Below are 13480 nucleotides of genomic sequence, written 5' to 3' on the forward strand. Positions count from 1 at the left end.
TAAGCCATTACACCTTAATCAATATCATTGGTTCAAGCTACTACCCCTGAAGTAATTATAATTATCAATTGGTTCTAATTAGGTGATCATACTCCATGTCTGATGATGAATAATGTATATAAACCTCATGCAAACTCTGTAAGGTTGTTGGATTCTTTTGATTGCCAAGAAATTTTCATACTTCTGGGTGAATCAGAGTCTGCCAACCCAGTACTGTCACATACAATAAATGATTTTTGGATGTTGGACAAAGAGTTGTTTACAGTTTTGTTAATTGACCAACCATGGAACCGAGTGACTTATAGATCATCACTTGGATACTGAAACAGTCCATGTTCAAGTGCAACACGAGCTGGTCAATATCTAGGCTTGGGCTGACAAGTGGAAAATAACAAGCACAAACAAAAGATGCTGGAAAAGCTCAGTACATCTGACAGCATCTGTGAAGAGAAATCAGAGTTAATGTTTTGGGTCCAGTGACCTTTCCTCAGTTCTGCAGTTTTTTTTTCAGTTTTCTTAAGTGGCAAATAACATTTGTAACATACAAATGCAAGGTAACTCTAAGAAGTGACAATCTAACCATGCCTTGACATTCAGATAGCAGTACCATTAGAATCCCCCAATATCGACATCTAACCCTGAGCAGGTCAAACTCCTGCAGCAAGTAACTTGCCTCCTGAATCCCCAAAGCCTTTTCACCCATCTACAAGGTACAAGTCAGGCATGTGATGGAATACTTCCCATCTGCCTAGATACGTGTAGCTCCAACAACACTCAAGAAGCAGCACCATTCAAGACATAGCAGTCCACTTGCTTGGCACCACATCCAAAAATTTTCATTCCCTCCACCAGAGATGCTCAGTAGTACCAGTGTGCACTGTCTATAATGTGGAAATTCACTGAAAGATAAAATTCATAGCAGCCCACTTGTCCCATAGGTAAATAAAAAGAGAGAAACAATAAACCACACGAGGGATGTGGAGGCACCATCATTTGATCTGAACATCAGAGCCACCAGCTCAGAAACTAGGACTTACCACAACTGAGAGGTTCAATAGATCTGGAATTTGTACGTGGTAAGGTGCTGGACCGGAGTGGGCTCCAGCCAGATCAAGCAGTAGGGGATCATGACCCCATGAAAAGGCTGTATGGTCGACAAGTAACCAAATCCGGTTTACTCGGCCATTCCCACAAATGTGGGGGAGCTGCTGGTGGTAATTTTTGTTCTTGTTGGTACTCTGGGCACTGCCCCGGCAACATGGCTATATCTTCATCCAGTCATATGGTCGACAAGTAACCAAATCCGGTTTACTCGGCCATTCCCACAAATGTGGGGGAGCTGCTGGTGGTAATTTTTGTTCTTGTTGGTAGTCTGGGCACTGCCCCGGCAACATGGCTATGTCTTCATCCAGTCATGGCCACCAGGCATAGCTTCACACCAATATCTTCATTATGGACACACCCAAATGATTCTAGTGCAGTTCAGCCAGTATCTGGAGGTGACCCTTGCTCAGAATAATAACTGTTGCCCCCCCATAATAAAATGCCATCGTCTATGGTGATCTGCTCTCGCCGAGTCCAGAAAGGTTTCAATTCTGGTTGTAATGGCCTTTTGATTCCTCCATCACTACCAACTGTTTTAGTTTTGTAAGGACCGAATCTTATTCTGCCCACATTCTGATATTGTTAATGGTGATTTGAAGGGTGTCTAGAAAGTTTAAAACCACAATGGACACTTCCAACGGTGGCACCATCAGTGGTGTACCTGCCTGCGGGAGGCAGCTCAAGGCATTTACTACTTGGTTTCCCAGATGATGTTCTAACTGGGAATTATACGCACTTACAATGAGAACCCACTGCTGAATTTGAACTGAAGCAATTGGCTGCACAGCCTTGTCCCATTTGAGTAGCCCTAGCAGAGGTTTGTGGTCTGTTAAAATTACAAATTTATATCCATAAAGGCATCAGTAGAACTTTCTCACTACTAAGATAACTGTGAAACCTTCCTTCTCTAACTATGTGTATTTACCTTCTGCATCAGTCAAAGTCTGGGAAGCACATGCAATTGAGCATGCCTCTGCATTGGGTCATTTATGAGCGAATATTACCCAGATACCATACAAGGAGGCATCGCATGTCAACACCAGATTGTGCTTTGGATCACAATGCACTTAACTTATGGTAGCTGCTTCTTCACTTCTCTGAAGGCTATGTCTTGGTTACAACACCGTTTCCAAGTCTGACTCTTTTTCAGTAGCTGATGTAAGTGTACCAAGATGGAGGCTAGGTTACGTACGAACTTTCCATCAAAATTCACCAATTCAAGGAAAGGCCTAGGTTCCAGTACAGATGTGGGAGCTGGGGAACCTTTGATCGCTCTCACTTTATCTTACACAAGTCTTGTTGACTCTGTAGCCCAAGTAGGTCACTTGGAGTCCCAGGAAAACACATTTTTCCCTTCTAAGGTGTACACTGTCTCTGAGAAATATTTAAGCACTATGTCCAAGTTCTCTAAGTGCTCTTCATTGGTCAATCCTGTTATTACCACATTATTCAGATAAACGGCAACCATGGGTAGACCTTGTAAAATGTTCTCAATCGTCTGCTGAAAAATAGCATCGACTGATGATACCCCAAATGGCAGTCTCATATATTGGTACAAACCTTTCTGGGTATTAATTAGTGCATACTTCTGGGATTCCTCATCTAACCACAATAGCAAGTACACATGGCTCATGTCCAGCTTCGTCCCCCCCATCAGCTTTGTGTATAAGTCCTCTATACAATGGATTGGGTATTTATCAAGCTGCAAAAAGCAGTTGACCATTTGTTTAAAATCCCACAAAGATGAACCAACCCATCAGGCCTCACAATCGGTATGATTGTGCTGCCCATTTGCAAACCGAACTGGTTGAATCACTCTTTCACTTTCCAGCCTCCTGATTTCTGCTGCTACTTTAGCATTTACCATAAATGGCATTGGGTGGGCCTTACAGAATTGGGAATTGATTCCTGGTCAACATGCAAGGTGACCTTGTCTCCTTTGATAGTTCCTCGACCTTCCTGAAAAATTTCTGGGTATTTAAGTAGGACTTCTTTCAGGCAGCCATTTTCTAATTGATAAACATTGAGCCAATCAAGGAGAATGTTTGTCAACCAATTTCACCCCATCAGACTTGAGCCTGAGCCTTTTACTACAATCACTGGTAACTGAACCAGCTGCTTCTCATAGGCAGACCAGACCCTAAGCTGTACCCTTAATGTGTAAAAGTTCCCTGGTATAGGGTCTCAGTCTAGCCAACGTCTTATGTAAACTTCAGAGTTAGAGTCTACAGCGGATTTTGTTAAAGACTGGTTCAGCAATCATTATATAGTCATGGTGGTATCAACTTCCATTAGAACCACGTCACCGTTTAACCATTTATCTTGATTGGTTATGATTTGGATGTTGCGAAGCAATTTAGCTGTTCAAGCTAGATGTGGGTGGATTTCCACGGTGTGCATTCTCCTGGATACTGGCCCATGAGTAATCTGACTCCATTTAGGAGTAGTGAGACTCTTTAGCTGTCTAAAATGGCTTGTCATCCCAGATCTTGAAGAAAATATTGACCATTCGGCTGAGGCTTGGCCTTGTTTTGGAGTTTTACTTTGAGCTAACCTAGAATACTTCTGTTCAGAACATGGTCTGACTGAGGCGATGCAATTTCCTTCACACAAGTGGTGTCCCCAAAGCTCAGTCAGCCTGATGAGGATGTCCACTTCTATTGGCTTATCCTGAACCTCTTCTGCTCCATTTGCAACATTTTCCAATGATAAAGCCAGTTGTAGTGCCTGTTTGAAGTCCAGTTGGGCTTCAGCTGTAGGCACTTTTGCAGGGTTACATCATTAATCCCACGTATCAAACGGGGTCTCAGCATCTCATTAAGAATTAAACTAAAATCTCATGCCTCTGCCATGCATCTTAACCTTATCAAAAATCCCAATAGATTCCTCTGATTATAAAATTACTGAATAAAACTGACAGCCTCATTTGTCACCGGGCGGTGGAGATCCCCAATGGAGTGCTCTCTACACAGGGGTCCTCCCCCTTTCTCTCAGGGATCTGGGGTGGAGGGTGCTGCATGCAGCAGTCCCCTGCAACCGCAGATTGCGGTGGTTCACGGACTCCCAGCCCAACTGCTTGTTCTGTGGCGCTGTGGAGTCCGTGGACCACGTGGATATTGACAAGTCCAGGCAGCGGGCCGTAGAGGGGGTCATTAGGGCCGAATGCCTGCCCCTCTTCTGCGGTTACGTTAGAGCCCGGGTGTCCTTGGAGAAGGAGCACACGGTCTCCAACAACACCCTGAGTTGTTCAGGGAGAGGTGGGCGCCACAGGGAGTGGAATGCATTATTTCCCCCACCAACTCTATTTTGATTTAATCCCTGCCCTCTCTTTCACTGTTTGATCACACAGCATTGCCTTTTGTGAAGGGCACTGCTTGTCACTGGTCACTCGGGTGTTTCCTTTCTTCCTGGTGGTGGAAATTGAATAAAGATTTGCACACTTTGTGTCTCTCACTGTGTCTCACACCTGCACACACACAACATGGGTGCTGGGGAAAAAATAAGCACTACCGCAGTTAGGCAGTAGTGTGGGGGTTAATTAAAAAAAAATAAAACTGACAGCCCCATTTGTCACCGAGCAGTGGAGATCCCCAATGGAGTGCTCTCTACACAGGGGTCCTCCCCCTTTCTCTCAGGGATCTGGGGTGGAGGGCGGTGCATGCAGCAGTCCCGGCAACCGCAGATTGCGGTGATTCACAGACTCCCAACCCGACTACTTGTTCTATGGTGCTGTGGAGTCCGTGGACCATGTATATATGGGTGTGGGCGCCTTGCACTCCCTTTTTGATTTCCTCAAAAACCTCCTCCTCTATTTTTGGTTGCACTTCAGTCCCACGCTCCTGAACTTTGGGTACCTGGTGCGGGTGGGTGGTCAGAGGACCTCCTCGTGGGGCTGCTCCTGGGCCTGGCCAAACTGACCATAAACAGGTCCAGGCAGCAGGCTATGGAGGGGGTCGTTATGGCCAACTGCCTGCCCCTCTTCTGTGATTATGTCAGAGCCCGGGTGTCCCTGGAGAAGGAGCACGTGGTGTCCACCAACACCCTTGAGATTTTCAGGGAAAGGTGGGCACCACAGAGAGGGAAGTGCATTATTTCCCCCTCCAACTCTATTTTGATTTAATCCCTGCCCTCCCCTTCACTGTTTGATCATGCAACGTTGCTCTTTGAGAAGGACACTGCTTTGTCACTGGTCACTTGGGTATTTTCTTTCTTCCTGGTGGTGGAAATTGAATCAAGATTTGTACACCTGTTGTCGTTCACTGTGTCTCACACCTGCACACACACGCAACATGGGTGCTAGGGAAAATATCAGCACTCCTGTAGTTAGACGGTAGTGTGTGGGTAAAGGGGAAAATAAAAGAAAAATAAAGAAAAAGTATAACCAGAAGATTTAGAGTCTCCTCAGTTTAGGCCACTGACTCTGGAAAAATAAACAGGAGATTAAGAGACCCCTCCTCAGTTTAGGGGACTCTTTAAAAAAAAGAAAAAAAATTAAAACTGATAGCATCTCAGAATTACAGGAGTCTTGGGGTCGTAATATGCCTTAGCTAAATCCATCAACTCTTGAAAGGTTTTAATATCTAGTGCCTCAAGGAAAGTCAGGTTCCTAATAATTGAAAAAGCTGCAGGTTCACAAGCTGTCAGGAGAATTAGTCATTTCTTTTCATCTGCCCCAATGTCATTTGTCTGAAAAAAATGACACATTCTTTTCACATTCCAGTCCCAGTTTTTGATGGCAGAATGAAATGAATCCAGCTTCCCAAATAGCAGCATGATGCCAGAAACGCTTATTTTGACTCAAAGGTGACTGTCGCGAGCGAATTTCTTCAAGACTGCATTTTTCTCTCTCATCATCACTGAAAGAACTCCACAGAGGACAGTATCCTGTCACCAAGTTGCACTTTATTTATACGTGGAGAGTCCTTGACACTGATCCAGCTCTCTCCTATCCACCTGAACTCATTCAAATCACTTTAGTGTGTATGTGAGAGAATGCACATGTGCATTTGCTGGGGTTTGCAAGAGGATGTGTGTGTGAGAAGGTCTGTGTGAGAGAGTGTGTGTGTTTGCGTGATATTTGTGTGTATGTGAGAGACCATGTGTGAGTGTATTAGAGGGCATGTATGTGAGAGAGAGTATGTGTGTGTTTTGTTTGAGTTTGTTCACGAGGATGCATGTTTGAGAGAGTTTTTGTGTGTGAGAGTGTGTGTGTGAGAAACAATGCAAGCGTGTGTGCCTATTTATGTGTTTGAGAGAATGTTTTGTGTATGTGTGAGAGTGTGACAGAGTGTGTGTGTGAGAAAGGGTTTGTGTGCGCGTGCAAGATGTGTGTGTGCAACAGGATGTGTATGTGTGGATGTGAGGGATGTGTATATGTGTATGTGAGATAATATGTTTATGCGTGTGTGAGAGAGAGACAGACAGTGTGTGTGCATCCTAGGAGGTGTGTGTGGATGCAAAAATGTGCATGAGAGAATGTGTGTAAGTGTCTGTGTATGTGTGAGAGGATGTGTGTACATGGGAGAGGATGGGTGTCTTTATGTGTACAAAAGAGAGTCTGTGTCTGAGAGAGAGCACGCATGAGTTTTTGTGTATGTGTGAGAATATGTGGTTATGTGAGAGAGGGCATATAAGAGTGTTTGCGTGAGACAGGATGTATGTATGTGTGTGAGTGTGGGTGAAAGAGATAGTATGTCTGTGTGAGAGAGAGCATGTGTAAATGTGTAGCTGTGTTTATGTATGTGTATATGAGAGGGTATGTCTGTGTGCAAGAGGATAATGTGTGTGACAGTTGTGTGTGTGCGTATGTGAGAGGGTATGTGTGAGTAAGAAGGTATGTGTGTTTGTTTGATCAGTTTGAGTGAAGTGCACAGGTATTCATTTCAGGCCAGATTTGTTAGACAAGTGTCAGATAGTGATATCCAGTAGCAGTGGCAATACAGAGCCCAAAGGTAATGAAAGTGTTATTTAAACTTTGAATCATATGATTATAAAAAAAAAACCCTGTTTAGAACTGATTTCATCGAAATTTCATCATTTTACAGAAGGGCACACATATGAAAGAAACATGTCTATTTCATTCTTTATAATAATTCTGCTGGGATGTATATTGTGAGGAAGGTAATGTGCTATGGTCATCTCCCAGGCATCAACAAATACCACGTTGATGCCTGTGAACATCTTCCTCATCACTAAATCAATCTGATAAGCGTACCAGTCACTGTAATAGGTAACGAGCTGTGGAGGGTTTCCCCGGACATTGGCCGTCTTTACTACAACCAGTGTATCCGGACTCCTGTCGAGTAACTGGAGACTTGACCGCCTGACATTCTGTATTCTTTGAATATAGACTTCAACAGGAAAAGGAGTGAAATGGGCCACTAAGGTAATGGCTATAACTGTGTTTTCTCCTCCTCTAATTTCATCCAGTACATTTGAAACATAACGCAGGTGTCTTGGAAAGGTGGGGAATTGGATGGGAAGACCATGAGGGAGAAATTCTACCACAATGTTGTTCTCCATGTTCACTGCAAGATGAGGACCAATCTTGATAGGATTACCAAGATCCGATGTTTTCAGACCTAAAACACAGAAAGTAGAATTGCATTACATTCTAACCCACAACATTGCCCCCTACTGATTTCAGCTATTGTATGACAATTTACATTTGCTCCCCTTAAACTCATGTGCCATTCTGCATTGAAGAGACAGCCAGACTGCTGACCTGTTTCAGTGTTCTGACAACTTCATAGTAACAAGTTAACAGTGTCAGATTTTTTCATCTTCCTGGTAAAGAAATAGTTCTTTATTCTCTCTTTGAGCTGAATTTCGGTGCAGAGGTACCACCTATTCCAACTAATCCTGGCGAGCCTATCCCAACAGTCACTGCACCAGAGGTCAGATCAATTTTCCTTCATGTGAATCCAAGGAAAGCGATGGGACCAGACAGAGTACCAGGCCGTGCACTCAGTGCATGCGCAGATCAACTGGCAGAGGTCTTCCTGGACATCTGCAACCTCTCCCTGCAGCAGGCCACTGCCCCTGCCTGTTCCAAGAGGGCCAATATCATCCCTGTGCCTAACAAGGCTCATGCAGCATGTCTCAATGACTACTGCCCAGTGGATCTAACTTTGGTGGTTATGAAGTGTTTGAAAGGTTGGTCATGACATTAATCAACTCCAGCCTCACCACTACTCTTGACCCACTCCAATTTGCCTATTGGACCAACAGATCCACGTCAGATGTCATATCATTTGTCCTTCACTCCTCCACCGAACATCTTGACACCAAGAACAGCTACGTAAGAATCCTGCTCATTGACTGTAGTTCAGCCTTTAACACTATTATCCCCTCAAGACCTATTGCTAAACTTTCTGATCTCGGACTAAGCCCCACTCTCTGCAACTGGATCCTCGGTTTCCTGACCCCCAGGCCACAATCAGTGAAGACTGAGGACAATATTTCATCGTCCCTAACACTCAACACTGGAGCCCCCCATGGGTGCATACTCAGCCCCCTACTGTGCTCACTGTATACTCATGACTGCGTCGCCAAATGATGTGACTAATGCCATTTACAAGTTCGCTGTTGGCACCACCAAAGGCGGTCAAATCTCAGATGGTGATGAAACAGACTACATATGGGAGGTGGAAGACCTGGAAAAATGATGCACTGAGAACAACCTAGCTCTCAATGCCATCAAAACCAAGAGACTCATTATTGACTTTCGGCAGGATGTTACTCATACCCTACTACAGCACAGAGGTGGAATGAGTGGAGAGTGTCAAGCTCCTGGGAGTGGTCATCCACAACAAGATTTCTTGGACTCTTCATGTGGACGTACTGGTTACAAAGTCCCAACAACGTCTCTTCTTCCTCAGGCAGCTGAGGAAATTTGGCATGGCAGCGAACACCCTTACTAATTTTTATAAGTGCATCATCAAGAGCATTCTGTCTGAATGTATCACTACCTGGTATGGCAACTGTACCATTCAAGATCGGAGATGGTTACAGAGAGTGGTGAACTCAGCCCGGACAATAACAAAGGCCAACCTCCCATCTATAGAATCCATCTACCAGGCCCACTGTCAAGGAAGGCCGCCAACATTCTTAAAGATCCATCCCATCCTGGCAATGTTTTTCTGCAACCTTTACCATCGGGGAAAACATACACACTAGCCGATTTCGTAACAGTTTCTACCCTGTTGTTGTTAGAATACTGAATGGACTCACAAACTCTTAACATCCACCTGTACCTGTGTTTTTGTTTTTGCTGCTGTTTACCTATTATTTACTATCTATGTTACGTAACTCTGTGATCTGCCTGTATTGCTGGCAAGGCAAAGTTTTTCACTGGGCCTCGGTACACGTAACAATAAATTCAATTCGATTCAGATTCAATTCAATTCAATTCTGAGGGATTGAATAGAAATTACAAACTAACTACAGATTCACAGAGGTTAGAGCATCTGGGAGAACTTCATTGTTAATTTGGGGACATTAAATCAGAATTTATTCAGAGTCAACTAAGTTAATCAGTTACTAATTGCACAGAGGAAATTTCTACCTACACTGGGAGATCATATTGAACAAAAAAATCTATATTTCTGCAAGTATCACACTGCAGTTCCAAAACAACATAATTTCTTTCTTCAGAAGTAGAGTCATCCCAGACTCAAAATGTTAACTGTGTTTCTTTACACAGATGCTGCTGTTCCTTGGCTTTCTTCAGCGCTCTCTGTGTTTGTAGTGTGATGGACTAGGCCAGACCACTCAAAACATTCTTAAGTAGGCAGCCAGACCATAACTTCGCAATTTGTTTCGGCAAGTGTACAATGAAAATTACCTGGAGTAAGATAGGTAAGTTGACTACTAGATTTTAAAACAGACAACAATTTGTTCACAAAATTACACAATGAAACACAAAGAACAGAATAAATAACCCCTACAGAACTCAGTCTATCCAAACGAGACTTAATTATGTTGTTCCGAATATACACAACAGTCCCAATAACCAAACTCCCTTTAAAAACCAGTATACATGGAACACATGCTTAAAGGTTGAAGTTGAAGGTCAGAAAGAGAGAGAGAAAGTTTCCACACAGCTCACAGTTGAACTCCCAACCACTTCAGGACTGAACTAAAGGACTCCTCCATCGCCAGACCATGGCAACACGACGGTTGGAGGAAGAGCGCCTCATCTTCTGCCTGGGAACCCTCCAACCACAAGGGATGAACTCAGATTTCTCCAGTTTCCTCACTTCCCCTCCCCCCACCTTGTCTCAGTCAAATCCCTAGAACTCAGCACTGCCTTCCTAATCTGCAATCATCTTCCTGACCTCTCCGCCCCCACCCCACTCCGGCCTATCACCCTCACCTTGACCTCCCTCCATATATCGCATTTCCAAAACCCTTCCCCCAAGTCCCTCCTCCCTACCTTTTATCTTAGCCTGCTGGACACACTTTCCTCATTCCTGAAGAAGGGCTTATGCCCGAAACGTCGATTCTCCTGTTCCTTGAATGCTGCATGACCTGCTGCGCTTTTCCAGCAACACATTTTCAGCTCTGATCTCCAGCATCTGCAGCCCTCACTTTCTCTGCTCAGATAGAGAGCTGACCACTCCCCTATACAGGTCACTTTTAAAACATGACCACTTTGGCCTGAAGTCTCAGCTGTTTACATGTAAACAAAAGGCCTCTCAAAATCCTTTTCATCTTTGTGCCAAACCAGACTGATCAGAGACTGGCCTGGTTTATTACCCTTCTAAGAAATATCAAGGACGTATCAAGTATCCTTGAGCCTAGCAATAGCTTTTAGGAAAAAAGGGACTAGCTTTATGACACCTCCCCTCTTGACCAAAAATGAATGATCAATACCAAAAGATGGCTTCATTTTTAATTCTTCAAACCCTGGTTAGTTGTCTAAACATACATATACACTATACTAACGAGAAATATGGAAACATGTACAACAGCATGCAAATTCAGGCCGTGGTACACCCACCACCAAAGGCAAATCTCATTCGAGTCTCGATAATGTATCGATAATCACGTTTTCATGACCTGCCACATGCACAATTGTCAAATTAAATGGCTGCAACAACAAGCTCCATCTATACAGTCTGGCATTTTTGTACTTAAATTTTTCCACCAATGTCAATGGGTTGCGATCAGTCCATACAATTGTCTCAGATGCATTGCTGGTAATATAAACACTGAAATGATGTAATGCCAACACCAAGCTTAAAGTCTGTTTCTCCAACGTTGAATATTTCTGTTGATGAATGTTCAACTTCCTAGAAAAATACCCAATGGGTCTTTCTATCCCTTCATCATCTTCTTGCAGGAGCACCGCACCGACACCCACAACCACCTTGAAAAGGCTTGTGTAATCCGGTGTGGCTAATACTGGGACAGTGGTTAACACAGTGTTTAGACTGTCAAATGCCTTTTGACAGATTGTTGTCCACTGAAACTCCTTGCTCTTTTATAACAATTTGGTGAGTGGAGCAGCCACACTGCTATAGTTTGGCACAAACCTTCGGTAAAATACATTCAATCCTAAGAACTGTAGTTCTGCATCTTTTATCGATGGTGTGGGAAATTCCCCAATTACTTTCATTTTCACATCCCATGGGGCCATTTGTCCATATCCAATAACATGGCCCAGGAAGGTGACTTGGGCTTTGGCAAATTCACTTTTAGTTAGGCTTACCACCAAGCCTGTCTTCCAAAGTCGATTGAGCAAGTCTGATAAATGATGTAAATATTCCTTCCATGAGTGCCTAAAAGTCACCAGGTCATCAATATACACCACACAATTGGGTAATCCAGCAATGACGTAATTAGTCAGTCTCTGAAATGTGGCTGGAGCATTTTTCATACCAAATGGCATGACTTTGAACTGATACAGTCCATTTGCTGTTATGAAAGCCGAAATTGCCTTTGCTCTCGCTGACAGAGGTACTTAACAGTAACCTCTGAGCAAGCCCAACTGAGAAATGTAAGTTGCTTGTCCCACTTTTTCAACACAGTTCTCCAACCACAGAATTGGATATGCATCAGTCTTTGTAACAGTGTTGACTTTGTGATAGTCCACACATAACATTTGGGTACCATTTGGCTTTGGCACCATGGCTATGCGTGAGCTCCAGTCACTGTAGCTCACTTTGATTATGCCATCTTGGAGCATGCGCTCTATTTCCTTCTGAACCTGTGCCAACTTTAGAGGGTTATGCCTATAAGAGTGTTTGTTAATTGGAACAGCATCTCCTTTCTCTACATCATGCACAATTAGGTTCATACTTCCCAGTTTATCTCCACATATCCCCCCCATCTGATAGTTGCAAGTCTTTCGGGTCATTTTGATTTTCTTGTGGAAGGTAACTCAAAAATTTATCCCAGTTTTTGACAACTTCTCATTGTCCAATTTAATTTGTGGAATATCCAATTCAGAATCCTCTGAACTTGGTTCTTCCTCCTGTGCTGTAATCATTAACACCTTCTCCTCTTGCTTTCCTTCCCTATCAAAATACCCTTTGAGCGTATTCACATGACACACTTTGTGAGATTCCTTCCTGTCTGGAGTTCTTATCAAGTAGTTCACTACAATCAATTTCTTCTCAATTTGATAAGGTCCACTGAACCTTGCTTTTAAAGATTCACCTGTTACTGGAAGTAACACCAATACCTTATTCCCAATTGCAAAATTGTGAATTTGTGATTTCATATCCGTTTCCTGTTTCATGTATGCTGTGCTACTTTTAAATGCTGTCCAGCCGACTCTCCAGCTGTATTTAATCATTGTCTAAAATTTGACACATCTCTGATCACAAAAAGTACAAATGGAATTCCTTTATCCCAATCATCTGAATTATCCTGACCACAAGCCTTCAACATTGTCTTTAATGTTTGATGCCATCTTTCTCGAACTCCCTGCGATTTCAGATGGTGCATTGTTGATTTGAATTGCTTTATTCCCAAGTTATCCATTACCACCTTAAATAGTTTGGATGTGAAGTTTGGCCAAAGTTCAATGGTGCAATAGCTTAGCAGGGATGACAGTGGAGGAACAATGGCAGATATTTCTGGGTATAATGCAGAAGATGCAAGATCAGTTCATTCCAAACAGGAAGAAAGATCCTATGAGGAGGCAGGGGTGGCCATGGCTGATGAGGGAAGTTAAGAAACATATAAAGTCAAAAGAGAAAAAGTATAACATAGCAAAGATGAGAGGGAAAACAGAGGGTTGGGAAGCTTTTAAAGAACAACAGAGGATTACTAAGAAGGAAATACGCAGAGAAAAAATGAGGTACGAAGGTAAACTGGCCAAAAATATAAAGGAGGATAGTAAAAGCTTTTTTAGGTATGTGAAAGG

At 43.3% G+C, this 13480-nt stretch overlaps 1 pseudogene; it reads right to left on the reverse strand.

Moving 5' to 3' along the window:
- Nucleotides 1-7137: 7137 nt before the first annotated feature.
- LOC122555522 overlaps nt 7138-13480 on the reverse strand; it is a 43341-nt pseudogene continuing 36998 nt past the window's right edge.

This window comes from Chiloscyllium plagiosum, chromosome 12, assembly GCF_004010195.1.
Source record: "Chiloscyllium plagiosum isolate BGI_BamShark_2017 chromosome 12, ASM401019v2, whole genome shotgun sequence".
Lineage (NCBI taxonomy): Eukaryota > Metazoa > Chordata > Chondrichthyes > Orectolobiformes > Hemiscylliidae > Chiloscyllium > Chiloscyllium plagiosum.